Source organism: Panthera leo, chromosome A3 (genome assembly GCF_018350215.1).
Source record: "Panthera leo isolate Ple1 chromosome A3, P.leo_Ple1_pat1.1, whole genome shotgun sequence".
In the NCBI taxonomy this organism is placed as follows: domain Eukaryota; kingdom Metazoa; phylum Chordata; class Mammalia; order Carnivora; family Felidae; genus Panthera; species Panthera leo.
Window position 1 is genome coordinate 67,328,979 of NC_056681.1, and position 25,397 is coordinate 67,354,375.

A 25,397-nucleotide genomic window follows, 5' to 3' on the forward strand; every position below is an offset into this window, starting at 1 on the left:
GGAAGATGGAGAGTAACAACTTCCAAGGAACTAATTTAATCCTTGAAAAAATGAACTCTTCAGACATAGGAGAGAACCTGATAAGAGAGAAGAAACAAGAAAGGAACAGTCCAGGTGGTTTGTTTGTCTCTTTTCGGTTTCTGTTTGTCTCCATTTCTGTTTCTGTTTCTTTTTGCCTCTTAGGTAAGCCTAAGGCTCTTGAAACATAGGTGAGGGCACTGGAGGAGCAGCAGCGTGGCAGTTGGTCAAAGAGATGAAGCCTGTTCCCTGGCTGGGGGTTGGCAAAGTAGTCCAGAGGGGACACATCTTGTCTTTCTGCCAGGGCATTTCTGCCTTCCTAAATCTGCCTACAGGCAATCATGTTATTAGCTAGTTCTATGGAAAGCTGTCACTGGTCATCAGAACACAATGCTGCTTACTGTTTGTTAGAAGAAGCAAATGTTCACTAATTGGCTGGGCAAAAAGGCAAAAGAATTCTCTCTTAAGGAGAATTAACATCCTCAACCCTCTTCTATTAGCAAATTACTATGATTATCCTTTCAGTGCCTTTCTATATGTGAAGTACTGTGTTACCTGATACATCTGGTAAAGTAACTATTACAATATCCACTTTAAAGAAAAGGAAATTTAAGAGCACCTAGATTAACTAAGTGTCTTCCATCATACAGCTAAGAAGTGATGCAGCCAGGATGCAAAACCTAGGCATTCTTGCCTCCCAAAGTCTGGGAGCGTTTCCCCTCAACACTAGGGTATAACAGAATCCAAACAAGCCAGGCCTTGGTTTCCTGCTCAAGTGTGCTTTCATCCACATTCTCCTAACTTCCATTTTGCCATTTATCAGCCATTAAAACAAGTGTGTAACTGAGATTATCAAATGTTTTTTGAGAGTGGATTTTTATAGCCTAAAGGGGGAAGAGCGAAAGGGGGACATTGAGCCCTTCAGTAGGTATGAGGGAAGAAACCAGCTGCGTGCAACTGAAGGCAAACGAAAACAAATTCACTTGTTAACTGAGGGCTAGCTCTCCGTGGAGGACCTAAAATTATTTTTACATATATTGCCAGACGGAAACTCTGTTACAGCTCTTCATGTCACCAGTAGGAAAATATGGGCTTCTCCTAGAACTCTTGATTCTGAATCTGTTACTACACTTTTCAAAAATAATGTTAATAGATAGAATACAATGGAATCCTAACCACAGTCACTTTGCCATCTTCATGAAAATATTGGCTTTGGAAAAGGACAGCCTGGTAAGAAACCAAAGACATAGAAATATGTTTTGAGAATCATATTCCTGACTGAAACAGATCTCACATTAAAGAAGGTTGGCTGAGGCCAAGATTCCCAAGGGCAGAAAGGGGGAGATACTGAGTAGCTTGTTTTTCTGCAGTCTCAGTGGAACAGGGAAGTCAGGGAGGGTGTATTTTGGTTTCTACTATCTCTTTCAAGGGAAAAAGCCGTCCAGGTGAGGGTGTCCTCCACGAAAGTAGGGGTAGTTTGCCTTAACCAGGACAGACTACAGGCCCTCCATGAAACTGGGAAGATGTTTCCTGTTAGCCCATCCCATTTCCCCTTTCAAAGGGCCTCTTCCTCCTCTGGGTGTCCCAAATCTTACCACTCCTGACAATCTAAGCCACCAGCTTGGTTAGTGTAGCTTCTGTGTACCATAAGATGCCCTAGGCCAATGGCACATCCAATACATAGGACACCACCGCCATCTCTTATTCCTATTGTCTTCATTCCCATTTGACCTAATTAAATAGTTAAATAGGCAACCGTTTTCAAATTATGTTTTAAAGGTAACTTGATGGTTAAGTGGGTTCTGATTGAGAGATATTATTTCTGCCTTACAATTTGGTAAGTGCTATTGTGTCCCCCAAAAAGATATGCTGAAGTGCTAGCTGTTGATAACTCTGAAATGTGACCTTATTTGGAAAGAGTCTTTGCAGATAGAACCAAGTTAAGATGAAGTCATACTGGATTAGAGTGGGCACTGATGTCTTTTTTTTTTTTTTTTTTTTTTTTTTTTTTGGCACTGGTATCCTTAAAAGAAGGTTGTGAATAGACATAGACACATACAGAGAGAAGCAGTTATGTGGAAATGGAAGCAGAAACTGGAGTGATGCAGCTATAAACCAAGGAATGCCAAAGATTTCAGACAACCAGTAGAAGCTAGGAAGAGGCAAGGAAGAATTTTTGCCTGGAGCACGTCCGAAGGAATATGTCTCTGCTGACAGGTTGGTTCTGGACTTCTAGTCTTCAGAACTGTGAGAGAATATATTTGGTTTTTTTTTTTTTTTTTTTTAAATTTTTTTTTTCAACGTTTTTTATTTATTTTTGGGACAGAGAGAGACAGAGCATGAACGGGGGAGGGGCAGAGAGAGAGGGAGACACAGAATCGGAAACAGGCTCCAGGCTCCAAGCCATCAGCCCAGAGCCTGACGCGGGGCTCGAACTCACGGACCGGACCGCGAGATCGTGACCTGGCTGAAGTCGGACGCTTAGCCGACTGCGCCACCCAGGCGCCCCTATATTTGGTTTTTTGAAGCCACCCAGTTTGTGATACTTTGTTATAGCAGTCTTAGGAAATTAACACAAGTTCTTTCATATGCATTAATCTTTTTCTCCTTTTTTTTTTTTTCTGGTTGCTACCTTTTGCATCCCTAGTGCTTATCAAAGTTCTTGGCAACATAATGGGAGCTCAATACACACATGTTGAATGAACAAGTGAATTGATTATGCATGTGCACAGTCTTTATGTAGAAGTATACCTCCTGATCTATTTCAGTTGTTTACTATTGCAAGGGGTCCATGAATCTATAAATCCACACATGTAGACTGAATAAATAATGGTTACCACATAAAGCTCCTCTTACATTAACGTAAGAGCCATACAAATAAACAAAACTAACAACCAACAAAAATTCCTATTAAAAAAGTTAGAATGAAGTTATATTTGTCAATAGGAAAATAGGAAGATTTTCAAAAGGAGTAGTTTGTCTTCTCTTCTCCATATTCTCTCTGAAATTGTCAAAATTGATCAGTCATGCCAGTAAAGTATCATAGCCACTGCCATAGTCAAATCCTCAACTATAGATTCTGATCTGTATGAGAGTCTTTATCACTGACTTGGAAAGTAAGGCAAAGAAGGATATGACCCATTATCTGTATATATCTCTTGCTGCTGTCAAGATGTAGAAGTCACTCAAATTTGTGAAACAGATGGATGCAGCTTGAATTACAAAATCTTCATCTTTTCTAAATGCTCTTCTTTGTAGCCTTCCTCTCCTTGTCGTTGAAATCAACTTATAATCCTACTCTACACAAGGCAAGATCTGCACTCGTCCATAGGACAGTGTTTCTCAAAGTGCACTCAAAGGATCATCTGCATTGGAACTACCTTATAAAGCTAGTAAAATTAAAACAGTGTGGTATTGTTGCATGAAGAGACAGGTATAGTCATATCACAGAAGAGAAAGTCTGGATAAACCCAAAGCCATATGGAATCTAGAATATGATAAAAGGGGCAATTCAAATCTGAGCAATGATAAAAGTAAGGAATAGATTATTCAATAAATCATATTGGGGAAACTGCATAGCCATCTGAAAAAAAATAAATCGCAGGCAAATTCTATATCTTATTCTAGAAAAAATTCTATCTATACTGAAGATTTAGATATTTTTTAAAAATCCATAAAGATACTATAAGAATATATGGGATAGGGGTGCCTGGGTGGATCAGTCAGTTGTGTCTAACTCTTGATTTCGGCTCAGATCATGATTCTAGGGTCATGGGATGGGACTTTTCAAAGGGTTCCATGCTGAGTGTGGGGCCTGCTTAGGATTCTCTCTCTCCCTCTGACCCCTCCCCGCTCTCTCACTCTCTCTCTAAAATAAAAAAAATTAAGTTAAATTAAGAAAAAAGAGAGGCGCCTGGTGGCTCAGTTGGTTAAGTGTCTGACTTCAGTTCAGGTCATGATCTCGCAGTTCATGGTTTGAGCCCCGTGTTGGGCTCTGTATGGACAGCTCAGAGCCTGAAGCCTGCTTCAGATCCTATGTCTCCTTCTCTCTCTGCTCCTCCCCCACTTACACTCTGTCTCTGTCTCTCCAAAATAAATAAACATCAAAAAAAAAACTTAAGAAAGAACTTATGGGATAATTTTTCATAATCTCAGAAGGGGGAAGGCCTTTCTAAGTATAACATAAAACCCAGAAGTCACTAACACTAAATAAAATATTAATGGATTCAATAACATTTACATTTTTACTAAGAGCTATGCTGCAGCAGCCACCAAAAGGGAAGCCAAAAGATAAAAGACAAACTGGGGAAAAAATGTGCAGCTCATATCACAACCAGAGGCTTAATTTCTCTAATAGATAAAGAGTTCTTACAAACCAGTAAAATAAAGATCAAAAGATCTAGTAGAAAAATGGTCAAAGGAAACAAACAGGCTTCACACACACAAAAATACAAGTGACTCCCAAACATATTAAAATATGCTCATCCTCCTGTCTTGGCAAAAGAATTACAAATTTAAACAGCAATGAGATACTATTTTGACCTATCATATTGGCAAAATTAAAAAGTTTGATAGTACAGTTTGTTGGCTTGAATTTGTGAACAAATGGTATTCATGCTTGTGGGAGTATAAATCAATATAACTTCTGTGAAGGGCAATTTGGCAATATCTACCAAAATCACTTACCATTTGGCCCAATAATTCCACGTTTAAGAATTTATCCAGATATAATCACTTATGTGGGAAATGACTTCTGTACATGATACTTGTTATGCTGTACAGGTGAGAGAGATCAGAAACAACTTGCATGTCCATTAGCAATGTATTGTTAAATGAATTACGATACGCTTTCACAATGGAATACTATACAGTCATTAAGAGGAATGAGCAAACTTTATATACTTGCATGGTACAAGCTCAAAGAAACATTATTAAGTGAAAACAACAACAACAACAACAACAACAACAACAACAACAACACAGTTCAAACATTGCATATGGTATGCTACCATGTGGAAAGGGGAAAACATATGCACCTTTTACTTAATATGCAGAAAGCAAATATTTCTTTGAAAGATACAAAGAAAAACTGCAACGCCCTCCCCAGACCTACTGAGACAGAATCTGTGCAGCTGCTGGTTCTGAAGTTTATTGAAGTTTGATAAGCCCTGACCTTATGGAGGAAAATTTTGAGAAGTACTTTGAGATCTGCTGTTCCAGTTCTAACAGGTAGAATTTTGCCCTGTTTCTCAAATACAGCCTGCCCTCTCCCACTACCTTAGCTCTAATAACTAGCTCCTCACAACTATGATCTCACCTCTGTCCCAGTAAACTAGTTAGTTCCATTGTGTCCAACGTCTTCTTCCTGGTGTGTAAGGGGCCTGGGCCACTGAACTGGTTCAGGGTATCTGGATTCAGGATGGACCTAAACACACACAGTTCTGGTGGCAGTTCCTTCCTTACTCTTGATATGGACATCTGGGATGAAAGAAAAACTCAATGGTCAGTTCAAAGAGTAAGCAGAGAGCAAAACAGAGCCCAAGGTTTAGGCTAATAGCAGAGGGCAGAGACGATAGAAGAACAGGCTGAGAGAAGGAAAATTATCCTCTAACGTGACAGAATTAAAGACACTCTTTAAAGGGAGCCAAGAACTGAGTCTCTGGTTGGGAAAAAGTAGGGAACAAGTTCAGACCATGTGTTCTTCCAGAACCAGAGTTCTGCCTTCTCTTTCCAAGCAACCACTGACATCATCAACATATACCCATGAACTGAGTTATGTGGCTGGGCCTCTGGTAACCAGTTCCAGACTTCCCAGAGCTGCCCACCCACCTGCCTAAATTTCTGAATGCCTCTTATTCCCACCAATCACAAAGTACCTCCAATCTCTCAGGATGTTCCTTCAAGACTGAACTCGCTCCTAGAAATTGTAGCTGCATCTGTTCTCCAGTGACCCTTCCTCTCCACTAGTCTGATCTGATTCTCAGATCCCAGCTCTTCATGTCTGCATTGTTATCCCCAAAGGAATCAAGCCCCATGGGGGCCTCATAACCTGGTGGCTGGTTAAATTTCACATCTCAAGTTAGATGGGAACTCTGCTTGGAATGACTTGGTCTGTTAACACAACTGTGTGCAACCACATGAAAAGTGACTAATCTTGATGCAGGTTTAATTTAGAGTGACAGACACCAATGGAGGAAAGGTTTGGCTAGTATTAAGCTGGTATGAGTACAGAACCTTAGTTACCAAATGTCAGAAAAAGAGGAGAGCAAGTAGGTTAATGGGTAACAGCTGGCAGAGGTTAGAACTGATCAAGGATATGCCATGTCAAACAATCAGAGACCTGTGATACAAATCTGATTCTGAAGCAACATCTGTCCCAGACCACTTGCCAAGGCAATTTTGGTATGGGGGTGTGCTTAAAAACGTCTCACTCAGGTAAGCAATCATAGGTGGCCAAGGAGGGAGCAAGAGAGTTGCAGAAGGCTCTAAACTTCGTAATAGGTATATATGCAGCTTGGTGGAGAGACCACTGGACTAAGTTGCCTGTAGACCTCAGTACTGCTCCTAAGTTCTCTCCCTGCCCCTCGTTTCATGACCTCTACCCTGATTCCAAATCTTTCCCAGTGGAGCCACCTTGCTTTCAATCCAGTATCCCCAGTTCCAGGAACTTGTTCTACATCCATCCACCACCTGACTCCGATGACTGAGAATAGACACTTGGCCTCTTTAGGTCTGTTTGCTATAACAGAGCATTGCCAGCATAAGTCATCACAGTTAGCAATCTTGGCAACAAACTTTGATCCCTGAGAGTGAACAGCTTGTGTCCTTATCAGCTGAGGACACTGTCTATGAAGTGCTTAATTTCAAAAAAAGAAAAAAAAATCTTGGCACATGCTGAGTCTACAGAAACTTTTAGCTAAAAAGAGGGAACCAGGAGGAGCCAAGATGACGGAACAGCATGGAAGTTTTTTGTGTGTCTCACATCCACAAAATACAGCCAGACCAGCACTAAACCATCCTACACACCTAGGAAACTGATTGGAGGATTAACACAACAATCTGCACAACCTGAACCACAGAATTCAGCAGGAATTCACCCCAAAAGAATGAGCACAAAGAAACAACAGCCAGGGATTTAACCAACACAGATACAAGCAAGATGTCTGAACCAGAATTTAGAATCACGATAATAAGAATACTAGCTGGAGTCGAAAATAGATTAGAATCCCTTTCTGCAGAGATAAAAGAAGTAAGATAGCCAGAATGAAGTAAAAAATGCTATAACTGAGCTGCAATCATGGATGGATACAACAGCGGCAAGGATGGACGAGGCAGAACAGAGAATCAGCAATATAGAGGACAAACTTATAGAGAATAATGAAGCAGAAAAAAAGAGAGAGATTAAGGCAAAAGAGCACGATTTAAGAATTAGAGAAAACAGTGACTCATTAAAAAGGAACAACATCAGAATCATAGGGGTCCCAGAGGAGGAAGAGAGAGAAATAGGGGTAGAAGGGTTATATGAGCAAATCATAGCAGAAAACTTTCCTAACCTGGGGAAAGACACAGACATCAAAATCCAGGAAACACAGAGGACTCCCATTAGATTCAACAAAAACCGACCATCAACAAGGCATATCATAGTCAAATTTACAAAATACTCAGGCAAGGAGAGAATCATGAAAGCAGCAAGGGAAAAAAAGTCCCTAACCTACAAGGGAAGACAGATTAGGTTTGCAGCAGACCTATCCACAGAAACTTGGCAGGCCAGAAAGGAGTGGCGGGATATATTCAGTATGCTGAATCAGAAAAATATGCAGCCAAGAAATTCTTTATCCAGCAAGGCTGTCATTTAAAATAGAAGGAGAGATAAAAAGTTTCCCAGGCAAACAAAATTAAAGGAGTTTGTGACCACTAAACCAGCCCTGCAAGAAATTTTGAGGGGGACTCTCTGAGGGGAAAAAAAATGAAAAATATATATATATACCAAAAGCAACAAAGATTAGAAAGGACCAGAGAATACCACCAGAAACTCCAACTCTACAAGCATCATAATGGCAATAAATTCATATCTTTCAGTACTCACTCTAAACGTCAATGGACTCAAAAGACATAGGGTAACAGAATGGATAAAAAAAAAACAAGATCCATCTATATGCTGTTTACAAGAGACCCACTTTAGACCTAAAGACACCTTCAGATTGAAAATAAGGGGACGGAGAACCATCTATCATGCTAATGGTCAACAAAAGAAAGCTGGAGTAGCCATACTTACATTAGACAATCTAGACTTTAAAATAAAGACTGTATCAAGAGATGCAGAAGGGCATTATATCATAATCAAGGGGTCTATTCACCAAGAAGACCTAACAATTGTAAACATTAATGAGCCAAATGTGTGAGTACCCTAATATATAAATCAATTAATCATAAACAAAAAGAAACTCATCGATAGTAATACCATAATAGTAGGAGACTTCAACACCCCACTCACAGCAATGGACAGATCATCTAATCAAAAAACCAACAAGGAAACAATGGCTTTGAATGACACACTGGACCAGATGGACTTAACAGATATATTCAGAACATTTCATCCTAAAGCAGCAGAATATACATTCTTCTCCAGTGCACATGGAACGTTCTCCAGAACAGACCATATACTGGGACACAAATCAGCCCTAAGTAAGTACAAAAAGACTGAGATCATACCGTGCATATTTTCAGACCACAACGCTATGAAACTCAAAATCAACCACAAGTAAAAATTTGGAAAGGTAACAAATACTTGGAGACTAAAGAACATCCTACTAAAGAATGAATGGGCTAACCAAGAAGTTAAAGAGGAAATTAAAAAGTATATGGAAGTCAATGAAAATTATAACAACACAACCCAAAACCTCTGGGACACAGCAAAGGTGGTCATAAGAGGAAAGTATATAGCAATCCAGGCCTTCCTAAAGAAGGAAGAAAGATCTCAGATACACAACCTAACCTTATGCCTTAAAGAGCTGGAAAAAGAACAGCAAATAAAACCCAAAACCAGCAGAAAACAGGAAATAATAAATATTAGAGCAGAAATTAATGCTATTGAAACCAAAAAAAAACAGTAGAACAGATCAATGAAACCAGAAGCTGGATCTTTGAAAGAATTAGCAAAACTGATAAACCACTAGCCAGTTTGATCAAAAGAAAAAGGAAAGGACCCAAATAAATAAAATCAAGAATGAAAGAGGAGAAATTACAACCAACACAGCAGAAATAAAAACAATAATAACAGAATACTATGAGCAATTATATGCCAATAAAAAGGGCAATCTGGAAGAAATGGACAAATTCCTAGAAACATATACACTACCAAAACTGAAACAGGAAGAAATAGAAAATTTGAACAGACCCATAACCAGTAAGGAAATCAAATTAGTAATCAAAAATCTGCCAAAAAACAAGAGTCCAGGGCCAGATGGCTTTCCAGGGAAATTCTACCAAACATTTAAAACAGAGTTAACACCTATTCTCTTGAAGCTGTTCCATAAAATAGAAATAGAAGGAAAACTTCCAAACTCTTTCTATGAAGCCAGCATTACCTTGATTCCAAAACCAGACAGAGACCCCACTAAAAAGGAGAACCATGGACCAATTTCCCTGATGAACATGGATGAAAAAATCCTCAACAAGATACTAGCCAACCGGATCCAACAATACATTAAAAAATTTTTTCACCACTACCAAGTGGGATTTATACCTGGGATGCAGGGCTGGTTCAATATCCACAAAACAATTAATGTGATTCATCACATCAATAAAAGAAAGGACAAGAACCATATGATCCTCTCAATAGATGCAGAGAAAGCATTTGACAAAATACAGCATCCTTTCTTAATAAAAATCCTGAAGAAAGTAGGGATAGAAGGAGCATATCTCGAGATCATAAAAGCCATATATGAACGGCCCAACACCAATATCATCCTCATTAGGGAAAAACTGACAGCTCTCCCCCTAAGGTCAGGAACAAAACAGGGATGTCCACTCTCGCCACTGTTATTCAACATAGTATTGGAAGTCTTAGCCTCTGCAATCAGAAAACACAAAGAAATAAAAGGCATCCAAATCAGCCAGGAGGAGGTCAAACTTTCACCCTTGGCAGATGACATGATACTCTATATGGAAAACCCAAAAGAGTTCACCAAAAAACTGCTAGAATTGATTTATGAATTTAGCAAAGTTGCAGGATATAAAATCAATGCACAGAAATTGTTTGCATTCCTATACACCCACAATGAAGTGACAGAAAGAGAAATCAAGGAATTGATCCCATTTACAGTTGCACTAAAAACCATAAATTACCTAGGAATAAATCTAACCAAAGAGGTTAAAAATCTATACACTGAAAACTATAGAAAGCTTATGAAAGAAATTGAAGAAGACATTGAAAAAAGAAGAAGAAGAAGAAAAAGAAAAAAAAAGAAGAAGAAATTGAAAAAAATGGAAAAATATTCCATGCTCCTGGATAGGAAGAACAAATATTGTTAAAATGTCGATACTACCCAAAGCAATCTACATATTCAATACAATCCCTATCAAAATAACACTAGCATTCTTCACAGAGCTAGAACAAATAATCCTAAAATTTGTATGGAACCAGAAAAGACCCCGAATAGCCAAAGTGATCTTGAAAAAGAAAGCCAAAGCAGGAAGCATCACAATCCCAGACTTCAAACTATACTACAAAGCTGTAATCATCAAGACAGTATGGTACTGGCACAAGAACAGACACTCAGATCAATGGAACAGAATAGAGAACCCAGAAATGGACCCACAAACATATGGCCAACTAATCTTTGACAAAGCAGGAAAGAATATCCAGTGGAATAAAGACAGTCTCTTCAGCAAGTGGTGCTGGGAAAACTGGACAGCAACATGCAGAAGAATGAACCTGGACCACTCTCTTACACCATACACTAAAACAAACTCAAAATGGATGAAAGACCTAAATGTAAGACAGGAAGCCATCAAAATCCTCGAGGAGAAAGCAGGCAAAAACCTCTTTGATCTTGGCAACTTCTTACTCAACACGTTTCCGGAGGCAAGGGAAACAAAAGCAAAAATGAACTACTGGGACCTCATCAAAATAAAAAGCTTCTGCACAGCAAAGGAAACAATCAGCAAAACTAAAAGGCAACCGACAGAATGGGAGAAGAAATTCACAAATGACATATCAGATAAAGGGTTAGTATCCAAAATCTATAAAGAACTTATCAAACTCAACACCCCCCAAAAACCCAAATAATCCAGTGAAGAAATGGGCAAAAGACATGAATAGACACTTCTCCAAAGAAGACATCCAAATGGCCAACCAACTACGTGGATGGAACTGGAAGGTATTATGCTAAGTGAAATTAGTCAGAGAAAGACAAAAATCGTATGACTTCATTCGTATGAGGAGTTTAAGAGAAAAAACAGATGAACATAAGGGAAGGGAAACAAAAATAATATAAAACCAGGAAGGGGGACAAAACAGAGGAGACTCATAAATATGGAGAATAAACAGAGGGTTACTAGAGGGGGTGTGGGAGGGGGGATGGGCTAAATGGGTAAGGGGCACTAAGGAATCTACTCCTGAAATCATTGTTGTACTATATGTTAACTAATTTGGATGTAAAATTTAAAAAAATAAAAAATAAAACAGGTTTAAAAAAAGAGGGAACCAGTTCTCTATACATGAAATTTCCTGGTCACATTAGTATACAGAGAGATTTTTAACCAAGTGGGGTTTTTTGTTTGTTTTTAATGAAGTAGAAACTTATTTTAAAAGGGGAAGAAACATCACGAAGCCCTTTGAGGGCTTTAGTTGTCTCTGATACCAAAGGTCGTCTCTCTTCCTACATTCAATCTGTGGACTGAGAACTGTGTTCCACTTTTTGCAGTGAAGTGGCCTTTGCCACAGTTGTCCCCAAAATATCAGCAATGCAAGTAAATGCTAGCAAAATAACTGTCTTCCTCATTGGATAAAATTCTGCCTGCTCTTTTCTCTCCTTTCTCCCTGACACAAGTCAGCTGCTAGCATAAGAAAAAAAATTCTGAATTTCCTAAACATGTGACACATTTAGAAGTCTCCTGAACCCTCATGTACTGTTGAAATGTTGAGGTTTTTCTACCACAGTGTCTTAACCCATCTCCCTACTGTCCAGCCATCCTCAAAAGTAAATCATTATTTCACTGCCTGCCTCGAACATTTTAAAGAGTACCTCATGTTCCATAGGGTGAATTCAAGCTCCTCATCCTGGCATTCAAAGCCCTCCATCCGACCTTATCTCCCACTAGAGCCCTAAAGGAACTTGTATTTCAAGCCAGAAAGATCTTCTCATTGCCCCTATTAAATATCTTACATACTCCTGGGGCGCCTGGGTGGCGCAGTCGGTTAAGCGTCCGACTTCAGCCAGGTCATGATCTCGCGGTCCGTGAGTTCGAGCCCCGCGTCAGGCTCTGGGCTGATGGCTCAGAGCCTGGAGCCTGTTTCTGATTCTGTGTCTCCCTCTCTCTCTGACCCTCCCCCGTTCATGCTCTGTCTCTCTCTGTCCCAAAAATAAATAAAAAACGTTGAAAAAAAAATTTAAAAAAAAAATAAAAAATAAAAAATATCTTACATACTCCTGATCATCTCCACTCCTGCCATGTCTTTTCCTTCCCACTATACAGTGTTTCCATTTAAAAAAACAACAAGCTCAAGTCTTCCTTCTTCATAATGGAAGTGCACTTAGTTCAGTGAACTCTGTCTCCTTGTTACCCCTACAGAACCTATTTGCTCTGTTTCCTTCATTTGTCATGTTGTTTTACGACAGGCCTTGTATTTTTAACTTGTTTTTCTATTCCACTTATGTACATATTTACCTTTTCATGTTGGATGCTTGACTTTGAGGGCAAGGATCATATTTACCGTTAGATTAGCACACAGTGGATTCGCAATAAATATTTACTAATTTTAACTGATTGACAGTTAAAAAAGAACAACCCTTGCTTTCATCTTTCCCCTTAAGCTTCCCTACTTGCTTCTATCATGAATCATTCCAGTTCCAAAAGGCCAACATTTTCTTTCTAGTTCGAACTTGTCTGGAATTCCAGGTTTTAGCCCTGGAAGGGAAAGACAGCAAAGTTCTGAGGAGTAGTAGGATCACTCTCTCTATGGTTGCTACCTTTCTTTTCATGGTGAAAAGAGTTCTCCCCCATTAGCATGCTGCTGCCTCTTAAGCACTCTAACTCAAGGGGAATAAACAAAAAAGCTCTTCTCTTGGGTCACCTTAGCATCAAATGGACAGATTTTATTAATTACTAGGGGAGGCCAAAAGGAAAACAAAAACAAAAAAATGTAAAAGACATACATATTATACATACTTATTTAAAAGACATATATAGGCGGTGCCTGGGTGGCTCAGTCAGTTAGGTATCAGCCTCTTGATTTTGGCCCAAGTCTTGACCTCACAATTGTGATCTCACACCCAGCACAGAGCCTGCTTAAGATTCTCTCTCTCCCTTTCCCTTTGCCCCTCCCCTGTTCTCTCTCTCTCTCTAAAAAAAAAAGACATATTGTATATTATGTACACATATTTATATATATTATAAATTTTAAAAAATAATTTTTTAACATTTATTTATTGTTGAGACAGAGAGACCTAGCATGAGCAGGGAGGGGAGGAGCAGAGAGAGGAAGACACTGACTCTGAAGCAGGCTCCAGGCTCTGAGCTGTTAGCACAAAGCCCGACACAGGACTCGAACTCGTGAACTGCGAGACCATGACCTGAGCTGAAGTTGGATGCTTAACCGAATGAGACACCCAGGTGCCCAATATACATTATAATTTTGAATCATTCTAACGTTAGCTCAATCCCAAGGTGCTCCAGACCTGTCCTATTCCACAAGGCATCCAAGGTAATTGTGCCTGATAAGCATGTCTTTCAAAGAGGAAACCAGGAAGAGGAGATGGAGGGGCCCTAGATGGGTGGTTTGAGTAGTAGGGTTGAACTTGAAATCTCTTTCTCTCTTCCCTTCTTCCCACCACCCTCCTCCCCATCTGTCAATCTTGCTTATGAAATGATAATCAATAGTATTTGCTAAACACTTTCCATTTGGTAACTGTTTTACCTAGATTATCTCATTCAGTCCTCACATTAACTTTATGAGGTAGGTACTGTTATTATCCTGGGCAAAGAGAGAATATAGGACATATAGTCAATGAGTGAGTAGTAGGTTGTAAAATGTCACTCTTCCACTTTAGATATTTGAGGAACAGGAAACAAAAACCCAAATGTTTATTCCTAAAAATTTTGCTGTCTTTGTTTGGGGATAGAGTGTAGACACTATTGATTTGTATCTCCAAGACCATAACTTCACCCTTTCAGTCTCACACAATAACTATATCTTAATACAATGCAACAGTTGTTATGCTTAACATAGTAACACAAGGGTCCATTCTTTATGGTTCTTTTCTACTAGCCCAATAGCCTCAATACTCTTCTTGACATAATATAATTATGCTCATTCTCCCTGTCTACAACTATTCCACTCCACTGTCCTTAACTCAAGATGAAATATCACAAGCCTTTCTTTGCCTTCTTCCTGAAGTGCCTGCATTGGCCATAAAATTGTTCAAATGGATCACATATGTGATCTTGATAAAATCCTTTTGCCTTTTGGGGCCTCCGTTTCCTCTTCTGTAGGTAAGTGGGTCTAACCAGATCAACTCTAAGGTCCCTTTCAACTCTAACATTCTCTGCTACCAAAAGAGAGAGACATTAGGCTAAAAGGTAGACTGGGGCCTTACTGTGGAGGACTTTGCTGGATTATGGGTCCACTTAATCTCATAGACAATAGGGAGCCACTGAAGGAGGGTGAACAGGGAAATGATGTGATTGGAACTGATTAACCATGATGTTTAGGAATAGAGAGTAAAGGGGAGAATTAATGAGGCTTGAAGAGGAGAGATGGGTAATATCATGGGAAGGCAAGAGCTTTTCCAGGCTTGGCAGTCAGTTGGACACAGGGAATAAGGAATGACTGGGGAGTCAAAGTGGCTGAAATAGGGAGGTAGAGAGGAGGTTTAGAGGGTAACATAATGAGTTCTATTTTGGACATACTCTATAACTCAACACTTTCACTCCAAGGCATAAACGCAAAGAAATTCTCAGACCTATATAACAGAATACATGTGGAAGAATATTTGTTCAAATACTGCTCACATAACAATAACCTAGAAATAATTAGAATGCCCATAAACAGAAAAGTAGATAAATAAATTATGGTATATTCATGCCATGGAATATTATGTGGTAGCAAAAACAGATGAACTGCAATGACACACTAAAATATAGATAAAAAATAGCAATATAATATAAATTAAAAAGTAAGTCTCATATTCAGCATGGTATTTTACTAATAAAGCAAAAGACAACCAACATAAATATATGTAATTATATATGTAATACATACAATCACACATATAATCCTTTAAGGAACACATGTTTGCTGTGTATGTTGTTTTTGTTTTTGCTTTTTAATTGACAGACAATATTATCATTTCAGGTGTACAACACAGTGATTCAACATTTATATATCTTACAAAGTGATCACCACAATAAATCTAGCTACCATCTGTCACCATACAAAGTTGTTATAATATTATTAACTATATTCCCTGTGCTGAAGATTGCATCCACATATTTATTTTATAACTGGAAGTTTGCACCTTTTAATCCTCTTTTCCACCCATCCTCCTCCCCTCTGGCAACCATCAGATTACTCTCTGTATCTAAGAGTCTGTTTCTGTTTGGTTTTACTTTACTATAGCCTAATACCATCCATATTGTTGCAAATGGCAAGATTTCATTTTTTATGGCTGAATAATATTCCATTGTATGTATATGTGTGTGTGTAAGTATATATACATATATATCACATCTTCTCTATCCATTCATCTATGAATAAACATAGGTTGCTTCAATATCTTTACTATTGTAATGTTACATTGAACATAGGCGTTCCTGTATCTTTTCAAATTAGTGCTTTTGGTTTCTTTATATAAATGCCCAGAAATAGAATTGCTGGATTGTGTGATAGTTCTGTGTTTAATTTTCCTAGGAAACTCCATACTGTTTTCCACAGTGGCTGCACCAGTATACATTCCTACCAATAGTGCACAGGATTCCCTTTTCTCCACATCCTCATCAACACTTGTTATTTCTTGTCTTTTTGATACTAGCTTTTCTGACAGGTGTGAGATGATATCTCACTGTGGTTTGCATTTACATTTCCCTGATGATTAGTGATACTGAGCTTCCTTTCATGTGTCTGTTGGCCATCTGTATGTCTTTTTTGGTAAAATGTCAATTCAGTTCCACTGCTCATTTTTTAATAGGATTATCTGTGTTTTTTTATATTGAGCTGTGTGAATTCTTTATATATTTTGTATATTAAGCCCTTATCAGTGATATCATTTGCAAATGTTTCCTCCCATTCAGCAGGTTGCCTTTTGTTTTGTTGATGGTTTTAAGTTATTGATACAGTAACACAATGTAAAAAGGAACCAAAGGAATGATAAATAGAATTCAGGATGATGCTTACCTTGGATGCAGAAGGCATTGGGATGCAATGAGAAAAACATATAGATATAGACTATTGTCAAGGAGCTAGTTTTTGTGTTGGATTTTCAGGTATTTATTATATTGTTTAAAAATCATCAAATAAACAAATACATAAATTATCATAAGAACAAAATGTATTAAACATAACTGATTGTGGGGCACCTGGGCGGCTCAGTTGGTTAAGTATCCAACGTCAGCTCAGGTCATGATCTTGTGGTTAGTGGGTTTGAGCCCCACATCAAGCTCTGTGCTGACAGTTCAGAGCCTGGAGCCTGCTTTGGATTCTGTGTCTCCCTCTCTCTTTGCCCCTCCACTGCTCATGCTCTGTCTCTCTCTCTCTAAAAAATAAGTAAACATTAAAAAAAAAAAACAATAACCATAACTGATCGCTCTAAAAACAGATCTCAAAGAATATTACTGGGGTTTAAAAAAAAATACAACAGAAGAGGATAAAAGCAGATTGGTAGAGAAAGAAAAGAAAAGAAAAACATCTTTGAAGTGACTGCTACATTAGAAAAAATGAAAAATAGGGATAAAGTACGATTTTTTAAAAAAAAAATTTTAATGTTTATTTATTTTTGACAGAGAGAGAGAGAGAGAGAGAGAGAGAGACAGAGCATGAGTGGGGAAGGGGCAGAGAGAGAGGGAGACACAGAATCCGAAGCAGGCTGCAGGCTCTGAGCTGTCAGCACAGAGCCCCACGCGGGGCTCGAACTCACAGACTATGAGATCATGACAGACGCTCAACCGACCGAGCCACCCAGGCGCCCCAGGGATAAAGTATGATTAAAGCATGTAAGACATGAGGAACAGGCTAGAGAGAAAGAATAGAAGAACACACATATAAAAATGATATAAAGAAGATATGCAAAGGAGATTCAACTTCTTGGAAAATAGAGATATGATAGAAATGATATTTAAAGATTTAATGAAAGAAACGCTTACTAAAATAAAGACATCAATTTGCAGATCAAAAAGATACACCAATATTTGGGAAAAAATGTTATAGAAAGATGAACTAATATAAAAAAAAATAAAGATGAACTAAGATATACCTGCAGAGACTAATGTTCAAGTATAAAGAACTAATTTATATGAGAATCCAAGCAAAAAGGTAGGTTACTTAAAAGGAGGAAAGAATGACTTCAGAAATCCCCACAGTGACATTCAAATGCTTGAAGATAGTGGTGTATGACTACACAGCTAGGAGAACATGAAAGCATGACCCCAAACTTCATGTCCAGGTGTGGCAGGCAAAGGCTGCTGGTTATTCCTCCATATCCATTTTCTTTCTTCTTAACACAAAGAACCCAGATTTTGAGCCAGACACCTGCAATCAGCTAAAAGACTACATACCCCATAGCCATGTAATTGATTTTTTTTTTCCCAGTGAAATATAAGTAGAAATGTGTGCCACTCAGAGAAGTCTCCTTAAGGCTGGGATTCTGTCCTTCTAGATTCATTCCTTCACCTTGCTGCCTGAAATGTGGATATGATGGCTAACAGTCAAGCAGCCTTTTTGGACCATGAGGATCATTCTTTATGAAATGGTAGAACAATGAGCTGGCAAGACTGCAAATTCCTGATGAATTCATGTATACATCATGCCTACTCTGGCCTATTACGTGATAAAGCGATAAACTTCCAACATGTTAAAAACTCTTATGTGTATGTGTGTTGGGGGAGAAAGATTCTTTATATTCCGTCAAACTTAACTAAATGATTATGCCAGGCAGCTGTCCTTCAGATATAAAGAAAAGGGACAGGACTTTTCAACCTCGGGAAGAAAATTAGATGATGAAACTCAGCCAACAAAAATTAAATCAAAATAATATATAAATAAGGAACATGGAAGCCATTGTAAAATGATTAATGATGAAATTTTAATTCACTTAAATACAAAACTAAGCTTAAATAACTGTGGGAACTATGGTTACTGGACAGAATGTAAATGATAACACAAAAATCAAAAGTCTGGTAAAAGAGTAAATGTGCTGATTTTCTCATCTTGCATCACATGGGATCCATAGACATAGTCTAAAATGAAATTTTTAAAAAACCTTTGACATAATGATTCCAACCTCTTAGTGTTTTTCATAAATTTTTAAAAAGCATTAGGAACTAATAACTTTCATAGTGAAGAAACTTTTTTTTTTTTGACATTTATTCATTTTTGAAAGGCAGAGAGAGACAGAGTGCGAATGGGGGAGGGGCAGAGAGAGAGGGAGACACAGAAACAGAAGCAGGCTCCAGGCTCTGAGCTATCAGCACAGAGCCTGACACGGAGCACAAGATCATGACTTGAGCCGAAGACAGCCACTTAACCGACTGAGCCACCCAGGCGCCCCCATAGTGAAGAAACTTTTATCTAAAGTTCAGCAATTCGTACAGTTTCACTTCAATTTCCTCTACCTTCACTAAATGAAAGTATAAAGTTATCTTTTGTTTAAAATAGCATATAGAATATGATTCCCATTTCTGTCCACCAATCTCTTTGTCACTGTACCTATATTTGTCTACCCACCTACCTACTATCTTTCTGTCTATATCTTAGTTGCATATTGAATGCTTTGAAAGATGTTCAACAAATGTCATTTGTTGTAGGTTTAAATGGTAGAATTTATTTTTGTTTATGTATTTTAATAAGCATATGTATTAATTTATTAAATGTTTACTTATTTTTGTTTTTTGTTTTTTTAATATATGAAATTTATTGTCAAATTGGTTTCCATACAACACCCAGTGCTCATCCCAAAAGGTGCCCTCCTCAATACCCATCACCCACCCTCCCCTCCCTCCCACCCCTCATCAACCCTCAGTTTGTTCTCAGTTTTTAACAGTCTCTTATGCTTTGGCTCTCTCCCACTCTAACCTCTTTTTTTTTTTTTTTCCCTTCCCCTCCCCCATGGGTTTCTGTTACGTTTCTCAGGATCCACATAAGAGTGAAACCATATGGTATCTGTCTTTCTCTGTATGGCTTATTTCACTTAGCATCACACTCTCCAGTTCCATCCACGTTGCTACAAAAGGCCATATTTCATTTTTTCTCATTGCCACGTAGTATTCCATTGTGTATATAAACCACAATTTCTTTATCCATTCATCAGTTGATGGACATTTAGGCTCTTTCCACAATTTGGCTATTGTTGAGAGTGCTGCTATAAACATTGGGGTACAAGTGCCCCTATGCATCAGTACTCCTGTATCCCTTGGATAAATTCCTAGCAGTGCTATTGCTGGGTCATAGGGTAGGTCTATTTTTAATTTTCTGAGGAACCTCCACACTGCTTTCCAGAGCGGCTGCACCAATTTGCATTCCCACCAACAGTGCAAGAGGGTTCCCGTTTCTCCACATCCTCTCCAGCATCTCTAGTCTCCTGATTTGTTCATTTTGGCCACTCTGACTGGCGTGAGGTGATATCTGAGTGTGGTTTTGATTTGTATTTCCCTGATAAGGAGCGACGTTGAACATCTTTTCATGTGCCTGTTGGCCATCCGGATGTCTTCTTTAGAGAAGTGTCTATTCATGTTTTCTGCCCATTTCTTCACTGGGTTATTTGTTTTTCGGGTGTGGAGTTTGGTGAGCTCTTTATAGATTTTGGATACTAGCCCTTTGTCTGATATGTCATTTGCAAATATCTTTTCCCATTCCGTTGGTTGCCTTTTAGTTTTGTTGGTTGTTTCCTTTGCTGTGCAGAAGCTTTTTATCTTCATAAGGTCCCAGTAATTCACTTTTGCTTTTAATTCCCTTGCCTTTGGGGATGTGTCGAGTAAGAGATTGCTACGGCTGAGGTCAGAGAGGTCTTTTCCTGCTTTCTCCTCTAAGGTTTTAATGGTTTCCTGTCTCACATTCAGGTCCTTTATCCATTTTGAGTTTATTTTTGTGAATGGTGTGAGAAAGTGGTCTAGTTTCAACCTTCTGCATGTTGCTGTCCAGTTCTCCCAGCACCATTTGTTTTTTTTTTTTTTTTTTTTTTTTTTTTTTTTTTTTTAAATATATGAAATTTACTGTCAAATTGGTTTCCATACAACACCCAGTGCTCATCCCAAAAGGTGCCCTCCTCAATACCCATCACCCACCCTGTCCTCCCTCCCATCCTGCCCTCCCTCCCACCCCCCATCAACCCTCAGTTTGTTCTCAGTTTTTTAACAGTCTCTAATGCTTTGGCTCTCTCCCACTCTAACCTCTTTTTTTTTTTTTTTTTTTTTTCCTTCCCCTCCCCCATGGGTTTCTGTTATGTTTCTCAGGATCCACATAAGAGTGAAACCATATGGTATCTGTCTTTCTCTGTATGGCTTATTTCACTTAGCATCACACTCTCCAGTTCCATCCATGTTGCTACAAAAGGCCATATTTCATTTTTTCTCATTGCCACGTAGTATTCCATTGTGTATATAAACCACAGTTTCTTTATCCATTCATCAGTTGATGGACATTTAGGCTCTTTCCATAATTTGGCTATTGTTGAGAGTCCCAGCACCATTTGTTAAAGAGACTGTCTTTTTTCCATTGGATGTTCTTTCCTGCTTTGTCAAAGATGAGTTGGCCATACGTTTGTGGGTCTAGTTCTGGGGTTTCTATTCTATTCCATTGGTCTATGTGTCTGTTTTTGTGCCAATTGTTTACTTATTTTTGAAAGAGAGAGAGAAAGAGAGAAACAGACAGTGCATGAGTGGGGGAGGGGCAGTGAGAAAGGGAGACACAGAATCTGAAGCAGGCTCCAGGCTCTGAGCTGTCAGCACAGAGCCTGATGTGGGGCTCGAACCCATGAACTGTGAGATCATGACCTGAGCAGAAGTCAGATGCTTAACTGACTGAGCCACCCAGGTGCCCCAGCATCATGTATTAATTTGATAAAATATATCAACTCTGTAAAAACCAAAGGGTTTTTTGTTTTTGTTTTTTTTCTAACAAAGGAATTGTCTCACTTTCTCCTGGAAAAAAATTTTATAACTATGCAAAAATGAAAACGAATGCCTGCCCCTATATCCGGGCACTAACAGAACTTATTTTCAGGCGTTTAATTTTATTATAATTATAGACAGAGGTAGTAACTGTTTGTGACTTTGGAATAAAAAGTCGAGATGCTGTACATCTTCCTGAAGGCAATGCTTTACAATTGTTCTAATTTTATTTTTGTCAAAAGGAATTTTTAACCCCACAAGAAAATGTATTTGAAAATACAGTAGGTAGGGAATGTTTTATCCTCATTTCATAGATGGGCAAACAGCATCCAAGGTAACAGGCCTAAACAGTGGCAGAGCTGGGATTAGAACTAAAACGTACTAATTTCCAGAACAGATGTTCCTAGAGAAAAACAGTTATTGTTATTTTCCCCTTGTTGAATACAGCTGGTTTTCATGGCAATAAGGTAACCAACAGATACCCAACAGACCCATTGGTTCATAGAATTTTCAACCTGCAAAAGACCTTGGAGATGGTCTGACGTGAGGAGTCTGCAGAGGTCCTCACCAGCCTCCTCTCCAGGCCCAACCTGGAGCCCAGCTGATGTGTCTCTGGACTCCCATTCCAGCCCTCACCAGTTTTTTTCCTTACCTGATTTACATATTAATGTTCCACATAAGATTCCATTTGAAGAAGAGGCATGATTTCTACAAATAGGTTTAAAACCTCTGATAGACTAATCTTACAGAAATAGAGAGGTGATTTGATATAATCATTGCAAAGTGAGGAAATTTCAAGAAGTACCAACCAATTCATAGGAGAATAAGCAATCTTGGACCAAGCTTATTTTGAGACTGTCTGATATCATTCCATTTTAGGAGCAGCTGTTTTTCTGAATTCACACTTCTCTGTTTTTTCCAAACCACTAGATAACTAACCCAAGTGTACAGACTGTACAGGTTTTATGTGGTCAAGAAACTGTAGATTAGATGCATGAACAAGAATCAGAGAAAAATGTCAAGTGCCCTGCCTTATAATGTTTCATGTTCCAACTGAAAATTATCTAACCAAAAGCAGCTGTCTGCAGTTAAAACTGTGGATCCATTTTATGTATGTATGTATGTAAGTCTTTTATTTAATTAAATTTATTTATTTATTTATTTAGAGAAAGCATGTGAGTGGGGAAGGGGCATAGAGAGAGAGAATCCCAAGTAGGCTCTGCCCTATCATCACAGAGCCCAAAGCAGGGCTCAGTCTCACCAACCATGACATCATGACCTGAGCCAAAATCAAGAATCAGGAGCTCAACTGACTGAGCCACACAGGCACCACTGGATCCATTTTAAAGGTAGCAGAGGGGCACTTCAGTGGCTCAGTTGGTTAAGCATCTGACTTTGGCTCAGGTCATGATCTCACAGTTCGTGGGTTCAAGCCCCGCGTCAGGTTCTGCACTGACAGCTCAGAGCCTGGAGCCTGCTTTGGATTCTGTGTCTCCATCTGTCTCTCCCTCAAAGACAAATAAACAAACATTAAAAAAATACTTTAAAGGTAGCAGAAATGTTCTTTATTAGATACAAATATTACTATGCTTCTGAGGTTGATGAAGTCAATTAAATGGAAGATGTAAGTAATTTAATACTTTACATGTATCAAGTGCTTTACAGATTATAATCAGTAAAACAGCATTTACTGATGCAGGGTTTAGAATGAGATGTACGCAGCCTCAGACCCATTTCACCACTTAGCAGCTGGGAAACCCCACACAAGCCTACTTACCTTAACTGATGCTCCGTTTTACCCTCTGTGAAATAGGACTTCTGTGAGAATTAAGTGTAATGACACATATTAAGTGCTTAGTTCTTCCTCAAGTAATCTTAATTTCCTTTCCTCTGTTTTCCTGGAAAGTTAAGCATAATGACATTTTTATTAATTGGACCCTATTTTAAATACACAGGAGTACAAGCTATAATATATGATAAACTATTTTTTAATAAAGAATAATTCTGTGGGAATACAAGCTGGTGCAGCCACTCTGGAAAACAGTATGGAGGTTCCTCAAAAAACTAAAAATAGAACTACTCTACGACCCAGCAATTGCACTACTAGGATTTTTCCAAGGGATACAGGTGTGATGTTTCGAAGGGACACATGCACCCCAGTGTTTAAAGCAGCGCTATTGACAATAGCCGAAGTATGGAAAGAGCCCAAATGTCCATCAATGGATGAATGGATAAAGAAGATGTGGTATACATATACAATGGAGTATTACTCGGCAATCATAAAGAATGAAATCTTGCCATCTGCAACTACGTGGATGGAACTAGAGGGTATTACGCTAAGTGAAATTAGTCACAGAAAGACAAAAATCACATGACTTCACTCATATGAGGACTTTAAGAGACAAAACAGACGAACATAAGGGAAGGGAAACAAAAATAATATAAAGCCAGGGAGGGGGACAAAACATAAGAGACTCTTAAATACGGAGAACAAACAGAGGTTACTGGAGGGGGTGTGGGAGGGGGGATGGGATAAATGGGTAAGGGACACTAAGGAATCTACTCCTGAAATCATTGTTGCACCAAATGCTAACGAATTTGGATGTAAATTTTTAAAAAATTAAATTAAAAAAAATTTTTTTAAAAGAATAATTCTGCAATCAGCATCATAACCAGTAGTCAGTATATTGCAGTGAAAAGAACACTGAGTCAACAATCAGAAAATGTCAAGTTCTCATGTCCATTCTGCCACTTTTAGATTGAACCATATGAAATGACTATTTTTATAGGTCACCAGTAGTTGAATAGATTTGTGGTGCTGAACAAACAATAGTCTCTGAGATTTTGTTTCTTCATCAGATGAATTTAGATAACTACATTTATTCATTGATTAAACATCTGTCATATACATATTGTAAGGTAGGCATTGTTTTATATGATGATGACATAGTGAGGAACATGACAATGTCCCTTTCCTTGTGCAGCTCTATTCAATAAGGGAGACATGTAACAAACCAACAAATAAGCTTATAAACAGTACAAATTTCTGAGGTAGTGATAAAATATTTAGTAACTAGGTGATCTCTAAGGTTTGCTTCCACTTGAAAGCATTTTTTGGAATCAATTATATTTTTTTGTACTGAATTAATTTAATGTAAGATACATCTGAAAATAAATTTGAGCTTCTTAAAAATAGAAAGAAGTGGAGGCACCTGGGTGGCTCAGTCAAGCGACGGATCCTGATTTGGGGTCAGGTCATGATCTCACGGTTCCTGAGTTCAAGCCCCACATCAGGCTCTGTGCTGACAGCACACAGACTGCTTAGGATTCTCTCTCCCTTTCTTTTTGCCCCTCCCCCCGCTCATGTGTTCTCTCTCTCTCTCTTTCTCTCTCTCAGAATAAATAAATAAACCTAAAAAATAGAAGGATACACTTTCACTGTAGGAAATCTGAAAGGGAATCTTTAGGAAATCTCAAATAAAAGAATTAAGGGATTATATTAGGAAATAGGTTTGGCCACATGTAATAGTCAGAAATACCAAATAGTAGTAGCTTAAAAAATAAGAGGTTTATTTTTCTCATGAATCAGGAAGTCCAAATCCAGTTTCTCCAAAGCTAGCATGTCACCACATGCTTGCAGGGCAGGCTGCCCTTAGCCATCATTATCAGAGGCTTTCTTCCTCGTGCTTGTTGTTTCATAGTTACAAGATGGCACACGGAAACTCCTCCTGCTACACTGTACCGACACTGTACCATGTTGCAGGCAGAAAGAAGATAAAGGTCAAAAGGTAAAGCATAACTGCCAGTGTACTTTGCCTCCTTTTAAAGTTCTCCCAGAA

At 38.5% G+C, this 25,397-nt stretch overlaps 1 long non-coding RNA gene across 1 annotated transcript in view; it reads right to left on the bottom strand.

The window, feature by feature from the left end:
* LOC122215024 overlaps nucleotides 1-23,441 on the bottom strand; it is a 94,228-nt gene extending 70,787 nt beyond the window's left edge. The window contains exon 1 of the long non-coding RNA XR_006200197.1: nucleotides 23,336-23,441. This is a non-coding gene — a long non-coding RNA (uncharacterized LOC122215024). The remainder of the gene's footprint in view (nucleotides 1-23,335) is intronic.
* Nucleotides 23,442-25,397: the final 1,956 nt, after the last annotated feature.